This window comes from Pan troglodytes, chromosome 21 (genome assembly GCF_028858775.2).
Source record: "Pan troglodytes isolate AG18354 chromosome 21, NHGRI_mPanTro3-v2.0_pri, whole genome shotgun sequence".
Classification (NCBI taxonomy): domain Eukaryota; kingdom Metazoa; phylum Chordata; class Mammalia; order Primates; family Hominidae; genus Pan; species Pan troglodytes.
In genome coordinates, this window is record NC_072419.2 from 64,283,506 (window position 1) to 64,309,263 (window position 25,758).

At 48.1% G+C, this 25,758-nt stretch overlaps 2 long non-coding RNA genes across 2 annotated transcripts in view; one reads left to right on the top strand and one right to left on the bottom strand.

Moving 5' to 3' along the window:
• Nucleotides 1-5,574: 5,574 nt before the first annotated feature.
• The window catches only part of LOC107970067 (uncharacterized), a 67,991-nt gene continuing 47,807 nt past the window's right edge, over nt 5,575-25,758 (bottom strand). The window contains exons 3-4 of the long non-coding RNA XR_008541234.2: nt 7,380-7,508; nt 5,575-5,686 (exon numbers count right to left, since the gene is read on the bottom strand). This is a non-coding gene — a long non-coding RNA (uncharacterized LOC107970067). The remainder of the gene's footprint in view (nt 5,687-7,379; nt 7,509-25,758) is intronic.
• LOC112206516 (uncharacterized) lies at nt 11,928-12,706 on the top strand. Its single transcript, XR_002940900.2, has 2 exons — nt 11,928-12,193; nt 12,311-12,706. It is a non-coding gene; the product is annotated as an uncharacterized LOC112206516 (long non-coding RNA).

A 25,758-nucleotide genomic window follows, 5' to 3' on the forward strand; every position in this document is an offset into this window, starting at 1 on the left:
TATATAGGATGATCAGCTCTTCTCGGTTCACAGGGGACTTTCCTGGTTTTGGTACTGAAAAGTCCCACATCCCCAGGAGCCCTTCATTCTGGGCAAACCAGGACACTTGGTCACTCTGAGTCTATGCAAAGCCCAGGGAGTTGAGTTTGAATCCAAAATTGAGAAGTCCCATCCGACTGCAGAAGGGCATAATTTTAAAAAATCAGAACGTGGGCATTCCAGCTAGGTGGGCTGGAGTACAGAATACTCGACTGGACTTTGCTTCCAAGGGTAGAAGGGCAGTACTGACCACAGCAGGATAGTCCTAGAAGCAGCTGGCCACCCTCCACAGCCTTGCTACTCAAAGTGTGGTCCCCAGGCCAGCAGTATCAGCACCATCTGTGAACCTTTTAGAAATGCAGATTCTCAGGCCCCAGCCTGGACCAACTAGATCAGAATCTGCATTTTGAGAAGATGCTTGGGTGCCACATAGCACACAGGTTGGAGAGGTACTGTCTGTGGGTGCTGCGTTCTTACAGCTTAACTTGGTGAAAGGAGAGAATGGGGCTCCAGAGAGGTGTCGGGAACCTGAGCAGGTGCAAGAAGTCTCATTTCACCTCCCTGGGTTCCTGGAGGCTAAAGCTGTTCAGCTCCCAGAAAGGCAAGGAGGTCTGTCTACCAGGATGGAAGGACACAAATGAGTGACAACAGTTCCAGGCTACATGTCCCCTGACTATAGACCTTAGAGGACAAGGGACTTTGTGCATTTTTTTTATTACCCCCTCTGCCTAGGTTTTCCAGGACCTTCCAGATAAAATGTACTAAATTCAGTATTAGATTGGAATGCTTTGGGCTGCAGGTATCAGAAACCCAACTAACAGTGGCTTAAACAAATAGAAGTTTATTGTTCTCACACAACGAGCAGGGAGGGATGGGTGCTGTGTGGCTGGGGCATGGCTTGGCCATGCCGGCAGGGACAGAGGCTCTCCCTGCCTTCCCCTCTAGAATTCTAAGCACTTCCACTTTCTGTCCTCAGGTTGGTGGCCTTATGGCCTCAGGATGACCTGCTGCAGCTTGAAGCATCATGTTGATGCTTTCAAGACAAGAAAGGAAAAGGGGAAAGCCAATGAATATGATCTTCTTTTTTCAGGAGAGCAAAATATTTCTTATAAATTGACCACCTACTTCAGCTCAAGCCTTGTATGTGGTGCCACAATGCCATCCAGACCGAAGAGAGTCTGGGAAATAAGTCACTGACAAGAGGGACAAGCAGCTGTGAGGAGCTCAGATCAATCCTGATCCATTGCCTAGAGCCAAAGAGAGCCAAGAGGGAGCCAGTAACGGCCCGGAGACGCCTCCTGTAGGTCTTCTGGTCTTTGCATAATGGCCCTGATCATGTTGGCTGTTCATTTACATTTCTGACCCCTTCTAGGTGATGGAACACTTAAAGGCAGTGAACATGTCTTAGTTGTCTCAATACGTCCCTGGTGCTAACATACCAGGCACAGAGTATGCTCAGTGGATATTTACAGAATGAATGAATAAGGATGCCCTCAGTGCCCATTAGCCAGAGCCACTCATCCCCAAATGTCTCGAGATGGTGGCATCGGCTTTATCTCATAATTGGCTTTATCTCCATAATAACTTATCTTTTCAAACTGGAACCAGGCTTCAGATAACTGGGGCAAAGTCATAGAGAATCATCTAGCTTGAGTCTGAAGTTTCAGTTCCATGGAGCCTGGCTTAGGAGTGCGATCAGAGGTGGTCAGCAGCTGCCAGACTCACCCACTCCCATGAGGCCGACTACATTAAAAAGAAGGAACAAAATAAAAGCCAGCCTCTGGAGTCAGGTGAAGCCATTTGTTCTTAAGGGGAGTAACAGGCAAGGCTGCGCTGTGTGCCTTGGAGTGTCGCAGCTAATCATGGTCCATGAAACATGATGGGATGGAGCAAGTCAGACGATTCCGCCTGATATGTGCCATATGACAGCCGTTAAGTCGCTCGGTCTACTGGAAATAACATTTCATGGTGATCCAGGTAGGGGAATGCAGCCAAGAGCAGAGAGACTACTCCCGTCTCGCTGGAGAACAGGAGGGGGTTGTTAGGGTGACGTCTGTCATTTCATGAGCCAAGTCAAGGCATATAAAAGCCAGGGAGGGCACAGGGTCTCCCCAGGAACTAATTTGGATGGGAAAAATAAAGATTTTATGTGCTGGCTCAGGCACTGGACTGAAAATCTCAAGAATCTAATCAGCGCCAGGTGGAGGGTGAAGCAGCTCAGTGGCTGGCGAGGACCCTGCGTGGGGCAGGCAGGACGTGGGGGCCACATGTCTCCATGTGGGAGATGCATCAGGCTGAGTCATAACAGGCTTGGGCTTCAGCGACCCATATCTTTGGGCAAGTCGCTTCCCCTCTCAGCTCCCTCTGTTTCCACATGTGAAAAATGGTTGTGAGGATGAAAGGCGAGAAGGTGGAGGCCAAGAGCTCAGCACGGTGCCCGGCACAGAGCGGTTGCCAATAAACAAATCATAATCATAGTCATTAACGGGGCCAAGTCCCAGCTAGGCTGCCCTGAGGCCTCCCCCTCCCCCTGTGGCCAGGTGGTACGGTTGCCAGATTGAGCAAACAAAAATACAGGACACTCAGTTAAAATCGAATTTGAGATAGACAATGAATCATCTTTTTTTAGTATCCATATGCCCCTAAATATTTCATGGGACATACTGATACTAAAAAGTTATTTATTTTTTATTTGAAATTCAAATTTAACCAGGCATCCTGTGTTTTTTCTGGCAACCCTACAGGGTGAGCTTAGGTGCAGCCATAGATGAAAGAAGGGATTTCAATGTCAGTGATGGCTGAGTGGAGTGGTCAAATTAACTAAAGGAACCTATGTTCTGTGCACTCAAATTAAAATTTCTGATCTATGAACTCCAACTCCCAAAGCTTAAACGGGGGGGGGAAAAAGCCTCCTTTCGTCGATAAGCAAACTAATGAAATGACAGAAGACTGGACAAGAGTGTCCCGTTCCCCAGCTTCAGCAGCAGTTTCCTGAAGGCCCCCACGCCCTCTCATCCCATTTTGCAAAAGAGGAGATCGAGGCTCCAGCAGGTGAAGAGAGTTGCTGGGCTAGCATGTGGCTGCAGTCCAGGTCTGTCTGACACATGGGCCAATAACCGTCACCAGGAGACCCCACTGCCTCTCACTGCTTAAAAAGGTCCCCCCTGGCAGGCCACAGACCACCCCCAACTTTTGTGGAGGGGAGAAAATACTACAGAACATCAGGTGAGAGCAAGTTTCCCGACCTCTTTGTACCTCACCTTTTCCCTCTGCAGAATAGGAATAATTATTCTACCATCTCGATAGCGTTTTTGGATGACTTGGTAATTTAATGTACATTAAGGACCCAGATGCTAATTGTGAGTAGACAAATGCCATTTATTAGACTTATTGTAATGAAGACAGTAAGGTTTCATTGTTAAAATATCAGCCGTGAAACACATCAGAACGAGTTCAGCCCTGGATTCACCTCTTTACCAATCTTGGGATGTTTCTAAACCTCTCTGAGCCTCCATTTGTTCATCCATAAAATGGGAACCTCATGGAGCCTCCCTCTCGCAATTGTCTGGCGTGGAATGGAGTAGCACAGGTGAGCACTCAAGTGCAGGCTATTTGTATTTCAACAGGCAGAGAGGATTGGGGTGAGAGCCAGTGGCCTCTCTTGGGGCCCCTGAAGCCTGGCCACACAGAGTAGGCCTCTCCTCCGCAACCCCCCTCCACCCGACCAACAATGGAGCTGTCATAAGCCCACATCTGCTGCTGGGTAGAGACTTTTCTCTCAGGATTCCTGGAGGGGCCCTTCCAAGGGCCACAGCCCTTCTTGTTTATGTGCCGAGAACAATGCAGACCTAGAAGCCAAGTTTGCAACTGGGTCTGGAGGAAAATGGTTGTCTCTCCAATAAATCCACGTGCATCATTGTTAACGACCCTGGACCACACTGCCCACCCACAGGGCCTGCCCATTAGAGGTCAGACAATGGCTAATGAGATTGCCATCCCTGATTAAGCCAGGAGGCAATGCTTCTTTAATTCTACACACAGCCAGGAGGCAGGGCCTCAGCCTCTCTCTTACTGGGACTTCCCTTTTCCTCTTAACAGTTCTGCCATCCATGGCTTTCTGGATTCACCAAAACTTCAGGTTCCTCAAGGGACACAGATGTGTCAAGTGCATTTTCTGGCTTGAGGGATTGTGTGTTTCATAGACATCTTTCCAGTTTCATAGCCTTTTTGCCCAGGAGTGTCATCAGCTGAGATTCAAGATTCATTGATGCTTGGCTGAGAAATCCCTGGGAGATAAGAAAGTCAGGTTCACACTGGATGCATGGAACTGGAAGCACACTGCAGAGGGGAATGTGAGTGCTATTTGCAGTCCCTCTTCTGGGCCAAAATTTGGCTTAGGGCTTCCCCTACCCTCCCTCGGCCTCTATAGCCTGTGAGATAGATATTAGCACCTCCTTTTGCTAAGGAAGAAATCATGGCTCTGAGAAATGACATGGTGCACGCAAGGTCACACAGCAAGAAAGTGGAGTGGAGGGCGTGAGTCCATCTGTCTATATGCCAAGCTTGTGTTTTTTCCCACTACACATGATTTGTTCACATTCGGCTCATACCAGTGCTTGAAGCCCACTGCAGAGCCAAGCCCCAGGACTCACATGTGGCTTCCTTAATGCCCATGTGGCAGTTCCAGTGCCATCAAATCCCTCTAACCCGAAGCAGTTAAAACTGATGATTTCATGACCCACTGGTACATCCACTTACTAATCTTTGTGAGCACACCAAGGTGTTTTTATTTTTGCTGTTTGGAGTTGCATAGTAATCTTTTACATAAACCACACCCATTTTTACAGTCACCAGCATTTATAGTTTCCAATCCTTTAAAGTGAAGTAAAAATTAAAGGGCACTTACAAAGATATCTGAATGCAGAATCCTTCATTGTTTGTGTATTTTTTCATCTTTACAGTAGTTTCTTCCTCACTGAATTGTTCAGCATATTTTTAGGAACTCATATTTTTCAAGTCATTCCACAGCATTTGACTTATTTTTCACAGAAGCAACTATTCTCTTGCTTTCACACTCATAGTTTTTTAGTTTATATAGTAATTCAGTTGAATTTTGAAATTAAAGTTACAAATATAACTGGCATTAGAAGGCATGGGAATAAATCCACAGACTCTTGTTAATCAAATGACTCATTGAATGCAGGCAGATGTGGGAGAGCTCACTGAGGTGTCGCTGACCAACCTCCAACTTTCAGAGCACTGTGGGTGGCCACAGAATGTTTACAGTGGCAGGGGAGAGCACTGGTTAGTGGCTCAGTAATGTGAAGACAGGTGAAGAAAGCTTCTATTCTACTATCTCAATGCTGGTAACAGTAGCAGTGGTGACTGCAGTGATTTCTCAGTATTTAGTGTGAGTGCCACGTATTACTGTCCATCCTCACTACAATGCCTAGAAATTACTGTATTTGCAGTCTAAAGATTAGCTAGTATATAAGTCACTCAATTTTACCAGGAAGCTTTTCTGAAAGATATTACCTACTATCCCAGACTAGGCCAAGTCTTCTTGGAGAACTGCCAAGTAGCCAGGAAGACTGGTTTGGAGATGCCTCTTCTTCCTGCTGTTCTTGAAGCTTACACAGTTTCTTACCTAAGGGGAGCAGGGGAGGAAAGGGACAAGTTGCTGAGAGTTATTCCATCCATTGGTTTATGGTGGACTTGATGGTGTCACACAAGAAGGCACCTGAGAAGCAGAAAATGAATCTTCTATACTGGCAAATACGAGATTTTCCCCTCGGTTTTAAGATGAGGAAGCAGACTCAGAAGTGAAGTGACTTGGCCAAGGTCACATAGCCTGTAACTGGAAAAGCTGAGATTTCAACTTAGGTCTATTTAACTCCAAATCCCATGTGCTTTCCATTGAACAACTGTTGCCATTGAGCTGGGTTGGGCTGAGTTGAGTTAGTTTGAGTTGAGGTGAGTTGGGTTGGGTTGGCTAGAATTGGGTTGGCTTGATTTGGGCGGGTTGGTTGGAGTGGGTTGGGTTGAGCTGAATTGACTTGGTTTAAGTTGAGGTGAGTTGGGTTGGGTTGGCTAGAGTTGAGTTGGTTTGAGTTGGGTAGGGCTGGGTTGGATTAGGTTGGGTTGGGTTAAGTTGGTTTGAGGTGGGGAGGGTTGGGCTGGGTGGGTTAGGTTAGGTTGAGTTTGCATGGGTTGCATTGGTAGCACTGAATCACACTAAGCCCTTTGCTGTGTACTCTTGGTCCCAAAACAGAGGGCTAAAAAATGTCTCTTTTATAGTCTTTCAGCAACCTGAGGGCAGAAAGGGGGATCAATACAAAAGAAACAGACAGGAATCATATATGATTCATTGTTGAATTCTGGTGGGATTGCCCAAGTAAATCATGCCCTGGGCAAACCAGCAGAGTAAAAGGCACCTTACAGAGCCGTGTGTGGGGAGGGGGCCCTTCTGTCACATTGCCCAGAAGATATGGATCCAACTATCCTCATGGTCAGGGATCACAGAGGCCCCAGCCCAGTTCTAATCCCTTCATGTGCAAATCACGTGACACAGCCCCAGGCCTGGCAGAGGTTCCTGGAGAACAGCGTCTCCTTGAGCACCGGCTGGGTACTCCATGCTGCTCGCCTCCTCTCTCTGTCTCTAAACCCACGTCAGCTCTCTTCAGGAGGTATGGTCACCATCTTTTTACACACAGAGAAGTTGAGATAAAAATAACTTGCTCAAGTTTACACAGCTAATCATGGCCGGAAGGTGGGTTTAGCTCTAGGTTTGTAGGACCCTGGGAGGTTGGGTTCTTTCCACTTCTTCACATGGCCTTTCAACAGGACAGAAATCAGCACAAGCCTGTCATCCTGGAGGAGCTTTAAGCAGAATGTGTATCTTGCATGGGGGCAGCTGGAAGGGCTTCCGGGTAGGGCTCAGGGAGAAGTATCATAGCCTGGGGGAGACCTGTAGAGTAAGGAAACTTCCTGCCCCACAACAGTCAGAGACAAGAAGTGATGACAACCAGGGGCTGTTGATGGTGTTCCCCTACCCTCTACCCATCTGACTTCTAAGCCTCAGTTTTTCCAACACATTCTGTAAAAGGGGGTTTTTAACTCAGTTCATTCAACAGGCATTTGTGGAGTGACTACAGTGTGCCAGGCATTAGGCTAGGTGGAGAGAAGTTGGAGGCTTGGTCCTGGTGGTGTGGCACGTGGCTGGGACTGGGGATCTACGCCCTCCTCCTGCCACTTCCAAGCCAGGGGGCCCCGGGAATGTCCATTTACCTCACTGAGGTTCAATTTCTCCCCATGGAATATGGGGAGAATAATAATAATACCTGAGGCTCGGGTCGGCTGTAAGGACTGAACACGGTGTGTGGGGAGCACTTAGCGCAGCCAGCAGGGCGTGGACCACCTCGGGCAGGATTGTGCTGGCTTTTATGCAAAGGCAGAAAGTGCCGCTGAGCCTGGAAGAAAATGAAAAGAACAGTGGCTCACATTTCTTGGCCCACTCCTTCTCAAATACCATATTCTGCATAAAAATATCCCTCAATAGTCATGGCCAAACCCCCACGGCGGTGGGAATGCCCTCCCTGTGGAGGGAAAGCCACCTCCGACAGCGAGTGTCGTTTCAGATGCAGCTGGCACAGAGAACGGGCGGATGGAGGAGTGACAACGTGCACAGCCGACTGTCAGGGCGGCCTCGGCAGGGAGTGTCTGGGTGCTCGCCGATTCCTTCAATGCTTCTGTATTTTTGAAAATTTTCATAATAAAACGCTAGGGGAAGTGGAAATGCAGCCAGTCCCAACCCTGCAGGAGAGGGTGGTTCCAAGCACCATTTCCTCATTTCTTTGAGTCTCTTAAAAACCTTTTCCTCATAACCCCACAGCTTATAAACGTTTGAACAATTATGACTGTCAGGCGCACAAACAAGGCCCTCACACACAGCCTATTGTTCTGCAGATGGAAACGTCTGTTAGATTAGATTATTTTTTAAACCTGGGGTGAGGAGAGTGGGGGACGGGGGCGTTGATAAAAGGCTTCCTGGCCTGGGCTTGTGAACAGCCACACTGAGAAAATCTGGCTTTTCAGAAACTTCCCCTGGAGCCACCTTCCTTCACCAGGACACAAGCTTAACTCTTTCTAACCAAAGGCTTCTTTGCAGTGGGCACAATAGCCCCTTTCTTGCGCTACAGTTTTTTTTTAAAAAATCCAAATGGTGTGTCTAAGCCCATGACTGACTCCAACCTAACTTAGGGTTTTTTTTGTTTTGTTTTGTTTTGAGACGGAGTCTTACTCTGTCACCTAGGCGGGAGTGCAGTGGCACGATCTCGGCTCACTGCAAGCTCTGCCTCCTGGGTTCACCCACCATTCTCCTGCCTCAGCCTCCCGAGTAGCTGGGACTACAGGCGCCCGCCACCACGCCTGGCTAATTTTTGTATTTTTAGTAGAGACAGGGTTGCACCGTGTTAGCCAGGATGGTCTTGATCTCCTGACCTCGTGATCTGCCCGCCTCGGCCTCCCAAAGTGCTGGGATTACAGGCGTGAGCCACCGCGCCCAGCCAACTTGGGGGTTTTAACACAGTGATGAAGGGCTCAGGGTTTGAGAGCTCAGCCTTGAGCCAGACTGCCCGGGTTTGAATCACACTAGCTTTGTAATTGGCCTCTCTGTGCCCATCTATAAAATGGGAGCAATCATTGTCGGCTTTTTAGTGAATTAACAAAAATATTACAAGAGCTGAGAGTAGATGAGACCAGCACATAGTAACAGATTGTTGTTACTTACAGCCATGTGCTGCGTAATGACATTTTGGTCAAGGACAGACCACCCATATGATGGCGGTCCCACAAAATTATAATACTGTATTTTTATGGTACCTTGTCTATGTTTGGACATGTTTAGAGATACAAATACTTACTACTGTGTTACGACGGCCTACAGTTTCAGTAAGTCACATACTGTCCAGGTTTTCAGCCTGGGAGCCATGGGCTGTATCCTACAGCCTGGGTGTGCAGCAGGCTGTGCCACCTGGGTTGTACAAGTGCACTCTCTGAGGTTTGCACAATAAGGAAGTGGCCTGATGTCCCGTTTCTCAAAATGTATCCCTCTCCTTCAGCAACTCATGACTGTATTATGATTAAGAACTTAGTAACTCTTCCGAGATCATGGAGGAAACCATGAAAATGGCTAAATGAAAAGGTTAAATGGTTACTATGAAAATGGTAAAGTGTAAATGGAGATAACGTGTGATGTTATTGTGGTAATAATAGGACCCTCCTCCTAGGGCTGCTGTGAGGATGAAACAGCACTCACCATGCCAGGGAAATTGCTTGCAGAATGCCCTGGCTCAATCAAAGATTGCTTGTGAAAGCTCATAAGGCATGCAATGGGACACTGGCTCTTACCTTTGTGACAGAAAAGCCGCCTGCCTTAGGCTGTGAGACATGCTATGAAACGTACTAACAGCCGCAGAAAGAACCTAGCCTGTCTGCTTCTCATATGCCCGGGCCCCGTTCCACTGGCTCCCAGATGGCCGTGACCTCGATACGGTGTGTGAGCCAGTGGCTGGCCTGACCCCCTAATGGTGACCGCCCGCCTCGCCAGGATGACCTACATTTCCACAGTGGCGGCTGGAGCAGACATTCCAGGGTAATTAACAAACACATGCACACAGACACACACACATATAGACATATATATACACAGAAACAAACACACACACACACAACGGCTCAGGCCTGGCTGTAGCTGGCACGCTCGCTGTCTAGACAGGGCTGGGAGCTGAATGGCCTCCCGCCAGGGGAGGTAGGCTGCTTGGGGCTGCAACCAGGACAGCTGAGGTGGGGAGAGAGGCTTTTCCTGTTCACTGGGGCAGAGACCCCTGAGAAGATGAGCAGCAGTGATCGTTCCTCCCCACCCTAAACGGGAGCTTCCAGCCATGTGCCTTCCAAGGAAAGTCTCCTCAGGAAATCATCAGGCAAGAGAGCCCGGGTCCAGCTACAGGGGAGCTTGATGCACTGCTGTTTGTAATAATGAAAAATGGGAAATAGCCTTTCAAAAAGAGTTAGTTAAGCATATTATGGGGCCATCACAAGAGGGACCAGCAAGTGGTTGCTGACAATTGTGTTGAAGGAGATGGTCTGATGGCATGTGGTGACTGTCATAAAATATTAAGTTTCTAAAAAGCATGATTCAAAATGGCATGTCATCAGGGACTGCAGTCATTTTTCTAATAGGTGCACAGAAGAGTCATTAGACAAGCACACCTAGGAAGCTCAGTGCTTATCTCTGGGCATGATATCTGGCCACCAGGGCACTTTGCACGCTCCCACTCATGGTTGGAGTGCAAATACCAAGGACACTAGACCAAGACCCTGCACCAGCTGGCCCAACACCAAGGTTCTCGTCCTTTCCCTGCTCCAAATTCCAGTACACCCAGCTGGTATTTTCCAAACGCCAGTCACGCAGGGACCACCTTCATGACTTTTGCCCACCACACTATAATTTACTTAGAATTATTCTCTAAATTGACTCACGATTTTCACAAAAGCAAATTGATTTTAAAAGAAAACCTTATATCACAGTTGTAGTTGGGAAAATCAAAAACAGAAGGTGGCTGTAAAGATAAACACATCATTATTAATTTTAAAAAATTCCAGCAAACTGACATAAGAACAGAAAGCCAAACACCGCATGTTCTCACTCATAAGTGGGAGTTGAACAATGAGAACACAGGGACACAGGGCGGGGGGGTATCACCAACCGGGGCCTGTCAGGGTGGTGGGGGGCTGGGGGAGGGATAGCATTAGGAGAAATACCTAATGTAGATGACAGCTTGATGGGTGCAGCAAAAACCACCATGGCGCGTGTATACCTATATAACAAACCTACATATTCTGCACATGCAACCCAGAACCTAAAGTATAAAAAAAAAAAAATTCCTCGTGTGCCACCTAAGATCATCTTGCCAATGATATGTATGCCACACGTTGGACGACACTGCCTTCACTCAACCTCTTTATTTACAACATGAGAAGGCTGAGGTTCAGAGGGGACAAGATTTCCCTAGGGTCATTCAGGTTGCCAGGAGCTCTGGGTGCTGGTTCAGGGTCTGCTTACCTGAACCTGTCCTTATCCTGACCTTCTCACTCATCCTAGCAGGTCTGTCTCCATGGGGATGGGGCCAATCAGCTCTCGACCCAACCCATCACTGAGCTCCCAGGTACCTGGCTGAGCCACAAGGGTCCAGCCTGTCCCCCTCCCGCCACATCCTCTGTTCAGTGGAAGTCCCACATATCAGATATTCCTCCAATGCTAAGTAGAAAGCTCAACCACAGTACATGAGCTTCAGATTAAATTATTTTTAATTTCATGGTGCTCAGTTCCACAGTCAATTAATTCCATTTCATTTTCAAGGGTCCCATCACCCTGCCTTCTTCTTTTTCTAGCAGTTCCAGTGATTTTCTGGAATCAATCAGGAATTGTTTGTGTTTGGTTTTAAATATGTGTAAACGTATGGCCGGTCTGTGTCCTTTTTCCCGTTCCTCCTCCTGACTGTACCCACGCTGGACACCCCAGGCTGAGGCTGGAGGGGGCATGAGGAGCAGGCCTGGCAGGCAGGTACCTGGCCCCTTCAGGAGGTGGGGGACAGAGGAGCATTTCCACATCCAGGTGGGTGCCTGTACTACAGAAGAAGGGAACCGCTGCCTCCTGGAGGCCCTGGGCTGTGGGCACTCCCTTCGTTTGGCATCCCTGCTGTCTTTTCCTCTTAGGAAAGCCCTTCACCACCTGGAGCTGTCTGCAAGAGCTTGGCCCTGAATCCTTTACAGGGTCGGGCATGTGACTCACACTGGCCAATCAGAGTAGTCCATGCCCTGGGACAGCAAGATAGGCCGAGGAGCAGTCACATGACCTAAGCAGGGCCAATCAGTGTCCTGTGGAGGAATAAAATGGCTTCTGTGTAAGAAATGATTGTAATCTTTTTCTCTAGGCTTCTTAGCTATGAAGGTCATGGAAGCTGAAGGCTGCTGGAGACCACCCCTGCTGTCACTTAGAACTCATCCTGCCTGATCATGAAGCCAACTAGCAAAAAGGAGAGTCAAGAGATGTCAGGAGGAAAATAAGTCCTACTGTTGTGCAGTAAGGCCCTAGGTATGACTGTGCCTGAAGGCCACCAGACTGCCCAAGTTTGAAGTTGTATGTGCCAGCAAATTTCGCTTTTTTCGTTGTTGTTAAATTAGTTTGTTATGTCTCCTTCCCTTGTTCAAGTCAACCAAGGAACATCACTGTGTGTCACGTGTCCACCTTCCTTTCCCTTGCCTCGCATGCCCTGCCTCATCCAGGCACAGCCTGGAAGGTGGAGGTGACAAGCACGCAGGAAGCTTTATGGAACATCCAACACCTCAAGACTCAGCTCAGACACCACCTCCTCCAGGAAGCCTCGCCTGGTGCCCTAGTGTGCCTTCTCAGGCTGGTTCATAGCCCATCTCTGCTGGCCCACAGCCTTTATTGAGGGCAGCACCATGCATAAGGGCTAGACTCTGGAACCCAGATGTCCCTGATTGGAATGTCAGCTCTTGCCAGCGGTGTGACCTGGAACGTACGAGTAACCTATCCGTTCCTTGGTTTCATCACTTATAAAATTAACGTCAGTCTCTCTACCTAGTCCTACTTTGTTGTGAGATTTGTCACTGAGTTAGAACAGAGGCCAGCACATGGCTGCTCCTCAGGTATGAATTGTATTGGCCATCATTTTTATGTTCTGTATCACTTTTGCCATAACTGCCTTTTACTTGCTTGTCTTAAACCACAAGCCCTTTCCCTTCTCTTTTCCTTCAATACCTTTGGTTCTCCAGACCCCACAGTGCCTGGCGTGTAATGAGCCTGAGAGAATGTCGGTTGAATAATGTGTGCCCCCAAAAATGAACAGGCAAATCTATATCTTCTGCTCTTCCTTCTACCTGTCAAGAACTCTGACTTTGCCATCTCGTTTCTGGCTCTCATCCTAAAAATAGGATAATGAGCAAGCGGGAGGTGGAGAGAAGTAGAAGTGAAAGGGAATGAAGACAAACATAAGGGTTTGGGGGTCAGGAGAACAGATGGGCTGGGCGGGTCATGGAGGTGCTCACACCTGACTGGGCACTGGAATCACCTGGGTGCAAGGGTTCCCAAACAAGCACCCTGAGCCCTACCCTGGAGACTCCCACCTTATCTGTCTGGGTGGGGCCTGGAACTTCCCAGGTGATCCTGTGCTATGAGGCCAGGGCTGAGAACCCTGGGACGGAGAATGGGAGGAGCTTTGATGCACATGAGAAGAGAAATGAAAGCTCCTTGAGTGTTTTTGAGAGATTTCAGCAAAGATTAGTTCCTGTTCAACTATTTTGACCCTCAGCTGGTTGTTTCTTTGACTGTGACCCAGTTCTGAGACTGGGTGCCAAGGGGACTTGGTTTTGTCTAATACAAGTGTGTGAATGAATGAATTAATGAGAGGAGGTTTGTCTCCCAACACTCACACCAGTAATCACAGACACAAGCAGCAAGGGAAGGTGGAAAAGATGTTCCAACACAGGGGACTCAAGGGAAACAGAAACACCTCGTCCACCTCATCAGCCTGTGTTCAAGGGAGAGAGAGGTGCTGGGGTTTATGACTGTGGCCACTTCCCTGCCCTGATCTTAATTACAGGAGACCCACTGGTTCAGCAGTCTGTAAGTTGCAGGAAGAGAAATTAGATGTGATATCCAAATCTTTTTTTTTTTTTTTTTTTGAGGCAGGGTCTTATTCTATTGCCCATGCTGGAGTGCAGTGGTACAGTCATGGGTCACTGCGGCCTCAACCTCCTGGGCTCAAGCAATTCTCCCATCTCGGCCTCCTATGTAGCTGAGACCACAGGCATGGACCACCATGCCTGGCAAATTAAAAAAAATAAAAATTATACAGATAGAGTCTTCCTATGTTGTCCAGGCTGGTCTTGAGCTCCTGGGCTTAAGGGATCCTTCCACCTCAGCCTCCCAAAGTGCAGGGGTTACAGACATGAGCCACTGTACCCAACCCCAAATCTTGACTAGTAGCATATAGTCAGCTAGATAGACAGACGGATGGACCATTGCTTGTGAACTTCTCTAGGGAGACCCTCTGAAGAAAGTGTCTGAGGGTCAAGCCATCATCAGAGCAGCTGAAGACAAGGCCCCACCCACAACGGGATCGTGGGTTCAGGAAGGACCCTTCCCAAGGACCAGTTGGCGGGGCTGTGAGCTCCTGGGGGCAACAGGAAGAGGATTTCATGCAGGACTCACAGTGCCTGGAGCCTGTTCCACTTAAGAGAAATTAAGCAGTCACGAGTATGAAAGGAATAATGTCACTCCTGGGAGTTCCTGCCACTGTCCTTTCTTTAATAAGTCCACAGGGTGCCCAGGCAGTTTTTGGTGCTTGGGGACACAGCTGCAAACAGGTCACCTTGCTCTGAAACTGCAGGTGCTCACCGTCTAGTGTCTAGCAGGGAAAGACACACCAAGCAGAGGGATGGCATGGGTGACTGCTCTGAGCAGGCCCGATGTGTTCCTGGGACCTACTGAGAGACGCCTGGGAAGCTGCCTAAACAGGAAAGGCTGATCTGGCTTGCGGTTTTGTGGACTTAAAGGGAGAAATATAAGAGAAGGGGCAAGAGGAGTTGAGGGGGACGAAGGCTGTTTCCTCTCCTCCTTCTCTGCTGGGCTCATTCCCACGGCCACTGCAGCACCCCAGTAGCTCCAACAGAAGGACCCCTGGAGTCGCAGCACCCCAATAGCTCCAACAGAAGGACCCCTGGAGTCTGTGTGTGCCTGTAGGAATGGGACCAAAGTGCCAATTCCTGGCTATCTGTCCAGCATGCCACCTAGCAAGCTGCCTACCACCAGATGCCACCAGAGAGGGACAGGGACACCGGGGAGGGGATACTTGGCCACATGTTGCCTAGAGAAGGGGCAGATTTGTGTTTGTAACAAGCACCTGCAGGTAGTTCTTATCACAGGAGGGACATTCGTTGTCTGGTGCCCCTCATTTCTGCCACCCTTCCCAAGCCGGCCTCATTCTCTCTCTCTGTAGACTCCCCTCCTTGGCCCTGCCACCCCTGTGCACTGGCTTCAGGAGACTTCCCGATTTCAAGCGGCCAACACAGCCCGTTGAGAATCTGTGTGCCTCCCAGGTCTAAATTCTTCTGAGAAAGAACTTGATTTGGATCGGGGCACAGCTCTGGTCCAATCAGCTGTGGCCAAGGAGGGGTGAGGTCATGGTACAACTGTGGCTCCTGGGGCCTCCCTTGTGGGTATAAGGAAGAGAGTTCTGAGAGGTACCCATCCAAACTGCTATCTCCCATCAATGCAAGCTTGTGTTCCCCAGGAGACCCCATTCCACAACTCAGGTTATGAATTTCTCTCTCCCTGGTACATTTCCAGACCTCACAGCACACCCAGCTTCAAAGGAATCTGTCCGAAAAACTTGTGATGACAATATGATATGCTTCTTCAAGAAGTTTCTAGAATGAGCGCTCTCAGCAGACAGGGGCTGTTGCCTTGTTTGTCCTGTGCACCCCAGCCACTCCTGCCATGTCCATTAAGCACAAGGACCTACACACCATTGGCACTCACTGTTATGGGCTGGATTCTGTCCCCTCGGAATTTGTATGTTGAAGTTCTAACCCACATCTTCAAATGTGACTGTATTTGGAGGTAGGGCCTTTAAACAGATGATTAAAGTTAAGTAATTTCATAAGGTGGGCCCTAATCCAGTGTGACTGGCATCCTTGTAAGAAGAGGAAGAGGGAATAGGGAAGGACACACAGAGAGGGCACGTGAGGACACAGTGGGGAATGGCTGTCCGCAAGCCCAGGAGAGAGGCCTCTGAAGACATCAAACCTAGTGACTTCTTAATCTTAGACTTCCAGCCTCCAAGACTGTGAGAAAACACATTACTGTTGTTGAAGCCACCTAGTCTGTAGTATTTTGTTATGGCAGCCCAGGCAGACTAATACACTCGCTAAAGGTTTGTTCCTCACTAAAGGGATGCAAAAATGGTGGAACTGAGTCCTCCCGCCAAGAGTTTGGACCTGTCTACTGACTGCAAATGGCAGTCTAGGTTAGCTCTTGGTTAAAAGAGAAACAAGAACCAGTTTATCAGGAGTCCTGGAGCTTTCACTGGGTGAGGACAGGGGTCTTCTGAAGGCCCCAGTGTCAGGGCAGGACCCCGATGTGTGTGGAGAAAGTGACCCACTACTCATAACCATGGCCGGCATGCAGGGGATACCTGATGGCTTTGCTCTGTAGTCCTGCCCTGCACTAAGCTTTTGAGTTACTGTCTACTCTAAACTCTATTTTCAAAATTTCTTAGACTCTTTTTATTGGCAAAAGCAAAGGACTGAATTTGGCATTGGAGGTCAGACCGCTCTAGTTTGAAAAGAAAAAGGAAAACACATTTCCATGGGTCTTTGACTACACAGAGATCAAACAAAACCCTACTTTGCTTGGTGATATTTAGGAATGGAGGAGCCAGGCTGCTTCCTGGGGACGAAGCAGCGATTGTGCATCAGGAGAGGAGCAGCGTGCCTCCCTCTCACCACCTCGGCAGCTCCGCTGGAAAGAGATCCTCTCTCTCCACTGACCACTGATGTCAGCACTCCCGTGGGACAGATGCTAGGCCGGGTGCAAACCACCCACCAGGCAGAGCAGTGGGAGGGCTGACAGCCAAGCCTGGCCACATGGGCACCCCTGAAGCCTGGGGTACAGCTGGTTCCCAAAACATATAGAGAGAGTGAAAGGAGAGACGGTTCCCTATGGAAACAGGAGAGGTTTTAACTAGAAGAAAGGGGAGTGGGTATGGTACAGGCCGCAGCGCCCACGTGCTGCTGAGTTCTGGGGGACACTCCCTGTTGTATCTGAACCCAGGTTCCGCTGCTTGCAGCTCAAAAGCCAAAACTCAAGAGATGGGAGTTAGTGGAAAGAAAAGCAGGTTTATTGGGAGAGCCAGCCAACCGAGATGATGAACTAGCCTCCTGAAGTATTAATACCATCTTGAGTTAAGTCCATACAAATTTTAGGCTCTTTTTATGTTCAGGACAGGGGAGGAGGAGGGGATTGAGGTGGAGATGTAACAGATGACCACAGACATTGGCACCAGTGTGGGTCCAAGGAGATCGGGAACTGCTTTGTCCTTGGTCAGGTCACAATGCTCCTATAAATCTATTTTTGAAAACATAGTCAGTTGTTTACATACTTTCCCTTTAATCCCAGAGTTAGTTTTTAAAACTCCATGATTGCTGTTTTTGCATATTATCTCAGTGCTCTAAAATTATCCCAGCCTCCGTGCAGAAATGGATAAAGCCCCTTAAGCAAAAATGGAGTTGGTCGTGTTCGTTCTTTGCTGCTTCCCTGATAACAGTCAGTTCCCCAAATCTCTCTCACATGGAGCAGCCCCTCCACAACCCCACTGCCTCTGTCTTGGGGCACCCCTTGGTTTCTACATAAGGGGTCCTCACCCATCTCACAGTTCCAGTCTCTTCGCACATCCTTCTCCACCCAGCTGAGGTCTTTGAACAGAGGTGGCAGTTTGGGGACTAGGATTTGGTGAGATTCAATCCAGGTAAACAGTATCTTAAGAAGGCTTACGAATGGGCGCTTGGGACCTGTGTTGATCCTGGTTCTCTCACAAATTAGCAAGTTACTTAACTTCTCTGTGCCTCTGTTTTGTCATCTGTGTGTTGGGTACAGTATCTGTACCAATCTTAGAGGGTTATGATAAAGAGTAAATGAGGTAATATACATCAAGCACTCAAAATGTGAGCTGTTATTAAAATATATCTCCCATCTGTCCACTTCTCTCTATCTATGCTGCCACCACCTCATCTGAGCCACTGTCACTGGTCCCCTGGGCCATATCCCAGACTCTCTGTAGTGCCCTGGCCCTCCTCTGACCTTGCACTGCTCTCCATTCTCCCATTCTCCACGCAACAGCCAGGATGAGACTGCCAGATGAAATACAGGACACCCGGTTAAATGTGAATTTTGGATCAACAGTGAATATTTTTCAGCATAGGTATGTCCCATGCAATATTCATTATATACTTATGCTAAAAAGTTATTTATTTGAAACTCAAATTTAACTGGGCACCTTGTATTTTTATTTGCTAAATCTTGCAGCCTTAAGCCAGGGAGAAAGCAGATCGTTTTGCTCCTAGCTTCAAACCTTCATTGAGTTCTCGGCACAGTTAGGACAGAATCTGTACCCTGTCCTGACCTGCAGGGCTTAACCTGGCCCAGCCTCTGTGGGCCATTTTTTTTCCTGTGACTATTATTAACAATTTTAGCAGCATCGGTGGCCAGGCATTGCCTTGTCAGGTCACACACTGTGCCTGCTCCCCACCAGAGGACTGATCAAAGAATAAGAAAATGAAGCCAGCAAGGACCACAGGGCAGGAGACAGTGGGGTTTTGTGAGGTGCGTCCCATCCTGGTGTGGAACCCAGACCAGCTTTCCGCTTGCATGGGAAACTGTAGCAGCTGGACCACCAGCCTGGAGCGAGTGGCAAGGGGGTTGGTCCAGACTCCATCCTGTGCGGCAGCCAACTGCCCAGATCTACTTCGACCAGCCCTGTGACCTTGGACATGACCTTTACCTCTCTGTGCCTCAGTTTCCTCATCTACAAACTGGGGATGCTGGTGGTGTCTAACTAGCCTCAGGGCTGTTGTAAGATAACCAAGTTCACACCTGGACATCAGCTGCGGCAGCACCTAGCAGGGAGCAACCGAACCCCAGCCTTTTCAATTCATTCTTCAAGGCCAGGCAGGACTGCAGGCGTGGGCCAGGGAGAGGGCGCAAACGGAGCTTGCTCAGCTGAAGGTGGTTCTACTGGAAATCCAGCTGCCCCAGTTGTGGCCCCCATGGCCTCAGGGTGGAGCAGCACATTGAGACGGAGAAGGTGGTCGAGGGCCCAGCCGACAGTTTCCTTCCTCCCCTCGCCTCCCTGGGAGCCTGTGGCCTTCAGCCATCCCTCCCCCATCTGTGTTCCTGGCTTGCCTGCTCCGGGTGGATATCCTTACATCAGGGGCAGGGGGCTGGCGGGGAATTCAATCGGTCTCTGCTTGGGTCCCTTGACCTTCTCCCGACAGGCTGAGCTTCTCCTCCTGGGGGAGCCTAGAATCCTCTGGCAACTCCCTCCCTTTTTCTTAAATTGTGGCCACAGCATGGCCCCCAGTCCATGGTCAGAATGCAGAATCCCAGGCTAGGGACTGAGCTTAACACCAAGCCAGATGCACCCCCCACCAGGAAGCACTGCCCCCGCCACTGGATTGACCTCGTGTGCCAGGTGAGCCAAGGACGAGGGTTTTGGGCCTGGCTCTGGGTGCCTCTAAACAGACCCGCTTCCCAGACCCCGGGCTCCCTTTCCTCTCTCCTGTCACTGTGCAGGTAACTGGGCTCCCTGATGCTGTGGTGTTTCTGAAATACTTTGATGTAGTCAAAAATCTTCATTGAGTCCCTAATGTGTGCCAGGCTCTGAACTCAGTGCTGAGGACATGAAATGGGCAGAAGGGGCCTGCTCCCACAGCGTCCTGGGCTGGGACAGACACATTAGGAGTTAAGGACACTTACTAGAGTGAGTATGTGCTGAAGGCCATAAGCAGGTGGAGATGAAAGGGAGGAGCAGGGGTGGGCGCCATTGTAGAGAGGGGCTGTTTGGGACCCACTTGGAAAGAAGGGCTGGGGCCCCTGAGGAGGTGGCATTTGGAGGAGGAACAAGAATGAGCTCAGCAGAGGCAGCGAAGCTGTTTCCAAGGGCCAGCCAGTGCAAGGCTCCCAAAGTGAGCAGAGGGTGATGCATTTGGAGAAGTAACAGGAGGTCACTGAGGCAGGACAGAGGGCAGGGGAGGTGACAAGGGGCCTTCCAGGCCAAGGACAAAAGAAGCCCCCTGAAGGGTGAGAAACGCAATGCACATCCTTGCAGTGGGTTAAGCCGTGTCCTTCCAAACAGACGTCCAAGTCCCAACCTCCAGCACCTGTGATTGTGACCTTACCTGAAAATAGGGTCTTTGCAGATGGAATTAAATCAAGGATCTCAAGAGGAGATCATCCTGAGCTTCAGGGTGGGCTCTGAGTCCAATGGCAAGTGTCCTTGTAAGAGACAAAAGAGGAGAGACACACAGAGAAGGGAGGCCTCGTGACGACGGGAGCAGCGGTTGGGGTGATGCAGCCGCCAGAACAGGTCAGCAGCCACAAGAGGCCAGAAAGGGTCTGTCCCAAGAGGCTCGGAAGGGGGCTTGGCCCTGCCCACACCTTCATCTCAGACTCTGGCCTCCAGAACTGTGAGAGGACAAATGTCTGCTGTTTTAAGCCACGCAGTTTGTGGACATTTTTTATGCAGTCTTGGAAGCTAAAACAATGTTTAAAAGCTCTGGCTGAAATAGGCAGAATTGGTTGTGGGGCAGGGGAGGAAGCGGGAGTCGCCTGCAAAGCCAGGACCCCTGGAGCAGGATGGCAGCTGGAATCCAGGCAGTGACGGGGAAGGGAGGAGAGTGGAGATGGAGATATGCCTCAATAATAGTGAAGGTGAAATTTTACATCCCCACCCCCTGCCCAGCACCTTGCTGTAATGGCCTTATTCAGATTTTCATATTTAATTCTGGATTAAACCCAGGTGTTAGTGACCATCACCATCACCATTTTATAGACAAAGAACCAAAGGAACAGAGAGGTTCGTTAACATCTCCCAAGACCACACAGCTAGAGGCAGCAAGGCACAGATTGCAACCTAGGCCAGAGGATCAAACGACCACGTATTTAGCCACCCCAAGCTCACTGTCATGCAGTCAAATTAACAGCACTTGCTGGGGGTAGAGGTGGGTGGATGATGACAGAGAAGAAAACAAGAGCCTCTAAGTGGGTGGCACTGCTTGGAAGACCGTGGGGTGGACAACCTGTCTGTCTCCAGGAGGAAAATGGCCATTTCCTTCCCAGGACGCCCATTGAGCAGGAACTTTCTGGAGCTGGGTCCTTCAAGATGGGCCTCCCACTCTCCACGTTCTGCCATTCGGAGCAGGCAACCTGCTGCGGTTGTATTAATTATGTGACGGCAAATGAAAGCCCCCAGCTGACCCACCGGGATCATAAATAACGCTGGCAGAAAATGGATTTGGGCCACGTGTCTCAGCAGCAGCTTTTTGTGGCATGAAGGTTGGATCTTTTCCATTCTGGGACTGGTGTTTGCTTAGCTGGGAAACCACTCGTCTTCCTGTTCCAGTTCTCCCCGTAAGCATTCTTTTCCCCTTTTTAAACAATAATAGGGGTTACTATGGAAATCAGAGTAATTTTCATCCCAATGTAGTCCAGATAAACTATCAGGCATTTGCGGCCACCTTGCCTGCCACCCGTGCTCTGGTCTCATGACTAGAAAATTTGGGAACGTCTGAGAAACTCACATTCTCTTGCATCGATTTCCTAAGTGGGTCAGAGCTTGGAGTTCTTGGCAATTAATGGCTGAGTTAGTGAAGGCAGAGCATAAAAATTTCATGAGCAAAATACGTCTTCCTTATTTTGAAACTTTAAAAAGCCCCACTCAGATAAATGACCCCTGTTGTACCTGAAGTACTGAGTAAATTAGGTGTAATTTTATTACAATATTGATTGCTGCCACCAGACATCTCGATTGTATTTTTTAGCCTTGATCAAAGGTGAAAATGGCATCTTTTAATCGAGTTGAAAAATGCAACTCTGTGGGAAGATGGAGCTGAGCTGAAGGAGGAAGGTGGAGGGAAGAGAGAAGTCTCAGACCCCCTGTTGGGGAAAATCCACAACTTTTCAGCAGAAACAGAGATTGTCAGCAATGGCTGCCAGTGAATAAGTATTCAGTGAATAATAGGAAAAGAATATAGTAGGCACTCAATAAAAACCGCACCCCTACTCTGTAAGCAAGAAGCTCTGAATATGATAAGAGAGGCTCTTAGAGGTGCTGGAAGTAATGAAAGTCTCCTTAGGGGCAAGAACTACAGGAAAACGAAATTATTTCTTTTCTTTTCTTTTCTTTTCTTTTTTTTTTTTTGAGACAGTCTCACTCTGTTGCCTAGGCTGGAGTGCAGTGGCACACTCTCGGCTCACTGCAACCTCCGCCTCCTAGGTTCAAGCGATTCTCATGCCTCAGCCTCCCAAGTAGCTGGGACTGTAGGCACGTGCCACCACACCTGGCTATTTTTTTTTTTTTTTAAAGTAAAGACTGGGTTTCCCCATGCTGGCCAGGCTGGTCTTGAACTCCTGGCTTCAAGTGATCCACCCACCTTGGCCTCCCAAAGTGCTGGGATTACAGGCATGAGCCACTGTGCCAGCCCACAAAAATCATTTCTTATGTCTCATGTGGCCCTGGCACAGAAGAAGTGCTCAATGAATATTTTTGGAATATTATTGCTGAACTTATGAGGTATAGAAATGACTGTGTTGGAGAGGGGTGTCTTTCAGGGACCCCTTCTCTGAAGGAAGAGTGAGAGCTGCCCAGGTGAGAGCTGAGGTCAGGGCATGGGGATGGAAGAAGAATGTTCCAGGCCAAGGGAAGACCCTGCCGTTCATCGTGACTGCAAAGCAGACAGGGCCCTCGCGGTGAGATAACTGGCCCTTGTGACAATAAATGTTAGTGTAGCACATGAGGCTGAGAAGAGGCTGCTCACCCCTGCAGGTCCAGCCCCACACAGAGCAGGGGACACATGCAGTTTGCTAAAGGGGAAAGAAAGAGAGAGGAGAAAGAAGAGAGGGGAGGTAGGAAGCAGAGGAGAGGGAGGAGAGGAGCTCCTCTCACTCTGAAAGTTCCTTCCTCATCTGTAGGCAATTGCACAGCCAACATAACCTCTTTTGATGCAACTTAAAAGGAGGTTACTGTTTGAAGAATGATTGATGACGTCTCCTGTGGTTTACCTTTCCCAAGTGACTAATTGGGTGCATTCACCCACAGCACGGAGAGGCGCCATTTGCCCTGAATGATTTCATGAACCAGAGAAGTTGAGGGGCTCGGGTCAATGCCTGTGGTGCATGGAAAGCCATGGTCTTCCCCTACCCCCAGCCCCACCCTAAAAAATCTCAGCTAGGACAGATTAATCACAGGAATTGACTGGCAGACGGGCTTCGTGTAGGAAGAAATGCCAGGAGGCTTTGGATAACAGGGGCTGGTGGAGGGGGGTCTCCCACCTGCAGAGGCCATGGTAAGCGGGAGGTATGATGTGCGAAATGGACACTTGGCCCAAGCCTCCATGCCCAAAAAGTCCCAGAGTACGCTGCAAAGCATCTCCACTTGAAGCTTTGCACACAGTCACAGAGCCACCCTGGCAGGACTGGAAGAAGAACATGTGTATAGTATGAACATCTCTAAACTCCATCCCACACCAGTATTTGCTAAGAATTCATTTTTTTTTTTTTTTTGAGTGCTGCAATTATCTTGTGGACAGTGCAAATTATATCCAGGGGTGTGCTGGTAAACCAGCTCTCCACAATCAAGAAAGGAGAGATCCCCCTTCGTCTGTGTTGTTTGCCAATTACCATGGTGTAAATACTGTCACTATGGCTGATTGCAGGCCATTGATGGTTTAAGAACTAACACAAAAGTTTCCTAAATATTTAACAATCGACTCTCATAAGCCTCTTCAAGCTGGCATTATCTCAGTTTGTATATAAGTTATTATTTATTAAATGTGACCACATGAAATATGCTGCAATTTTGCAACCGTGCATTGGTATTTCTTTATGGTTTTAATATACCAGGAGGCGCAAAAGATGGAAAGGGTGGTGCAGGGTCTCTTCGTCTCAGAAATCACATTTGTAAAATCCTCTCTGCTCTGCTCTGTTCAATCTGGTGCCTAAACCTGGAAAGTGATTTTTCACCATCTCTACCTTCCTGCCCATCCTTCCCTCCTTTTACAAACATTTATTAGGCCACTACTCTGCCACCCCACATCCTCCATGAAAATGTCCCTCATCCAGTCAGACGTGGTAAATATCTCAGTCACTCCTGTCTTCCTTCTCAGCATTCTAGGTTTTACCCTAGAGACCAACCGCTCATTCATTCAAGAAATGTCAACTAGAAATTTATTCTGTACTGGGCACATGCTAAATGCTAGAGCAAAAATAGAGTTATCTTGTTTTAAACAAACTTTTTGGAGAATACAATAATAATACATATTCACAGATGAGCATTTGGAAAATGTAAAAAAGAACACAAAATCATCTCATAACCTGTAATTCCATTATCAGAGGTAATGGCTGCTGATGTTTTGGTGTGTTTCTATTCAGTTATTTTTCCTTGCCCAATAAACAAGGACAGAAGAATTTTTTTATAAAAATGATCATAACCATTTAATAATACAATACAAACCTTTCTACATCATCACATATTTTTCTGTACGATATAATGTTAATAATTGTACAATATTCTATTGTCTGGTTGTGTTACGATATACACCCAATCTCCTTTGTTAAACACTTGGGTAATACTCAATTTCTTATTCTGAATATTCTGAATCATTCTGCAACAAAAATTCTCTGATGAATGTCTGCACATGCCCATGATTAATTACATAGGACAAATTCTTGGAAGAATAGTATTTTCCAGGTCTTTTATGGTTTTTCTTTTTGGCCCAATAGTTGTTTAGGACATAATTTTTTAGTTTGGTTTGTTGTGTTTTATTTATAAATCTTAGATTTTTAGCATACTTCTTACCAAGATTAACATAGTTGCAAAACTTTCCTCAAATCATAAATGTCAGCCCAATGAATTTGTATGTAATAAACATGCCCTTATAACCGGTGCATAGATATAGGAATAAAATGTCACCATCTCCTCAGAAACCCCACTGGTGTCCCTTCTAGAAATTCTCTATACCCCATCCAAGGATAACCATTATCATGAATTCTAACAGCATAGATTAGTTTTGCCTGTTTTTGAACTTTATGTAAACAGAACCCTAAAATACAAATGCTTTTGTGTCTGGTGCTCTCGATCTACCCTACGCAGGCAAGATTCCCCTACGTTGCTGGATGTGGCTACGTGTGTCAACTTTCCTGAGTAGTTGCATTGTGTTCTGGTGGATGAAAAAACCCATAATGTATTTGTCCTTTTACTGTTGATGAAAATCTAGGTAGTATCACCCATCTGGGTGGTCTCATCTTCACCCATCTATAGGATCAAATTTATTAATTAAATTATATAGAGCTTCTCTAGGTATACTTTCATAGTTTTGTCTCTAGATCTGTGAAAATTAAAATGGAAAGAGGTATCTAAAATCTCCCACTGTATCGTGTCACAGAGGTGAAGGAGTCGGCCCAAGACCACACTATCCAGAGAGGTCAGGAGGCGTTTGGACTCAGCCACCCGGCCCCGGGCAGCCGAGGTTAACGGAACCCAGCGCACGAGGCTGTTGTGAGGATGAAACATGATCATGGAATCTGAAAACTCAGCCTGACGTGGAAAACATGATTGCCTGTTAAGCACCGGCTGCTCATTTTCATCTTCTGGGTGAAATGCTCAAAGGGACTGGATGAATACTGAGTGAGTAAGGAATAAATGAATGAATGAACAAATGAATCCGAATGCCCTCCAATGTGCGTATGTGCCTGGGTCTGTTGCAGAAAGCCGCCTTTGTTGTCTAGACAAGAAGAGATGTTTGCTTTGTGAGCCCCTGGTGGGTCTGCGGAGGTGGCAGCCCCTGGGGGCAGCTGGACCT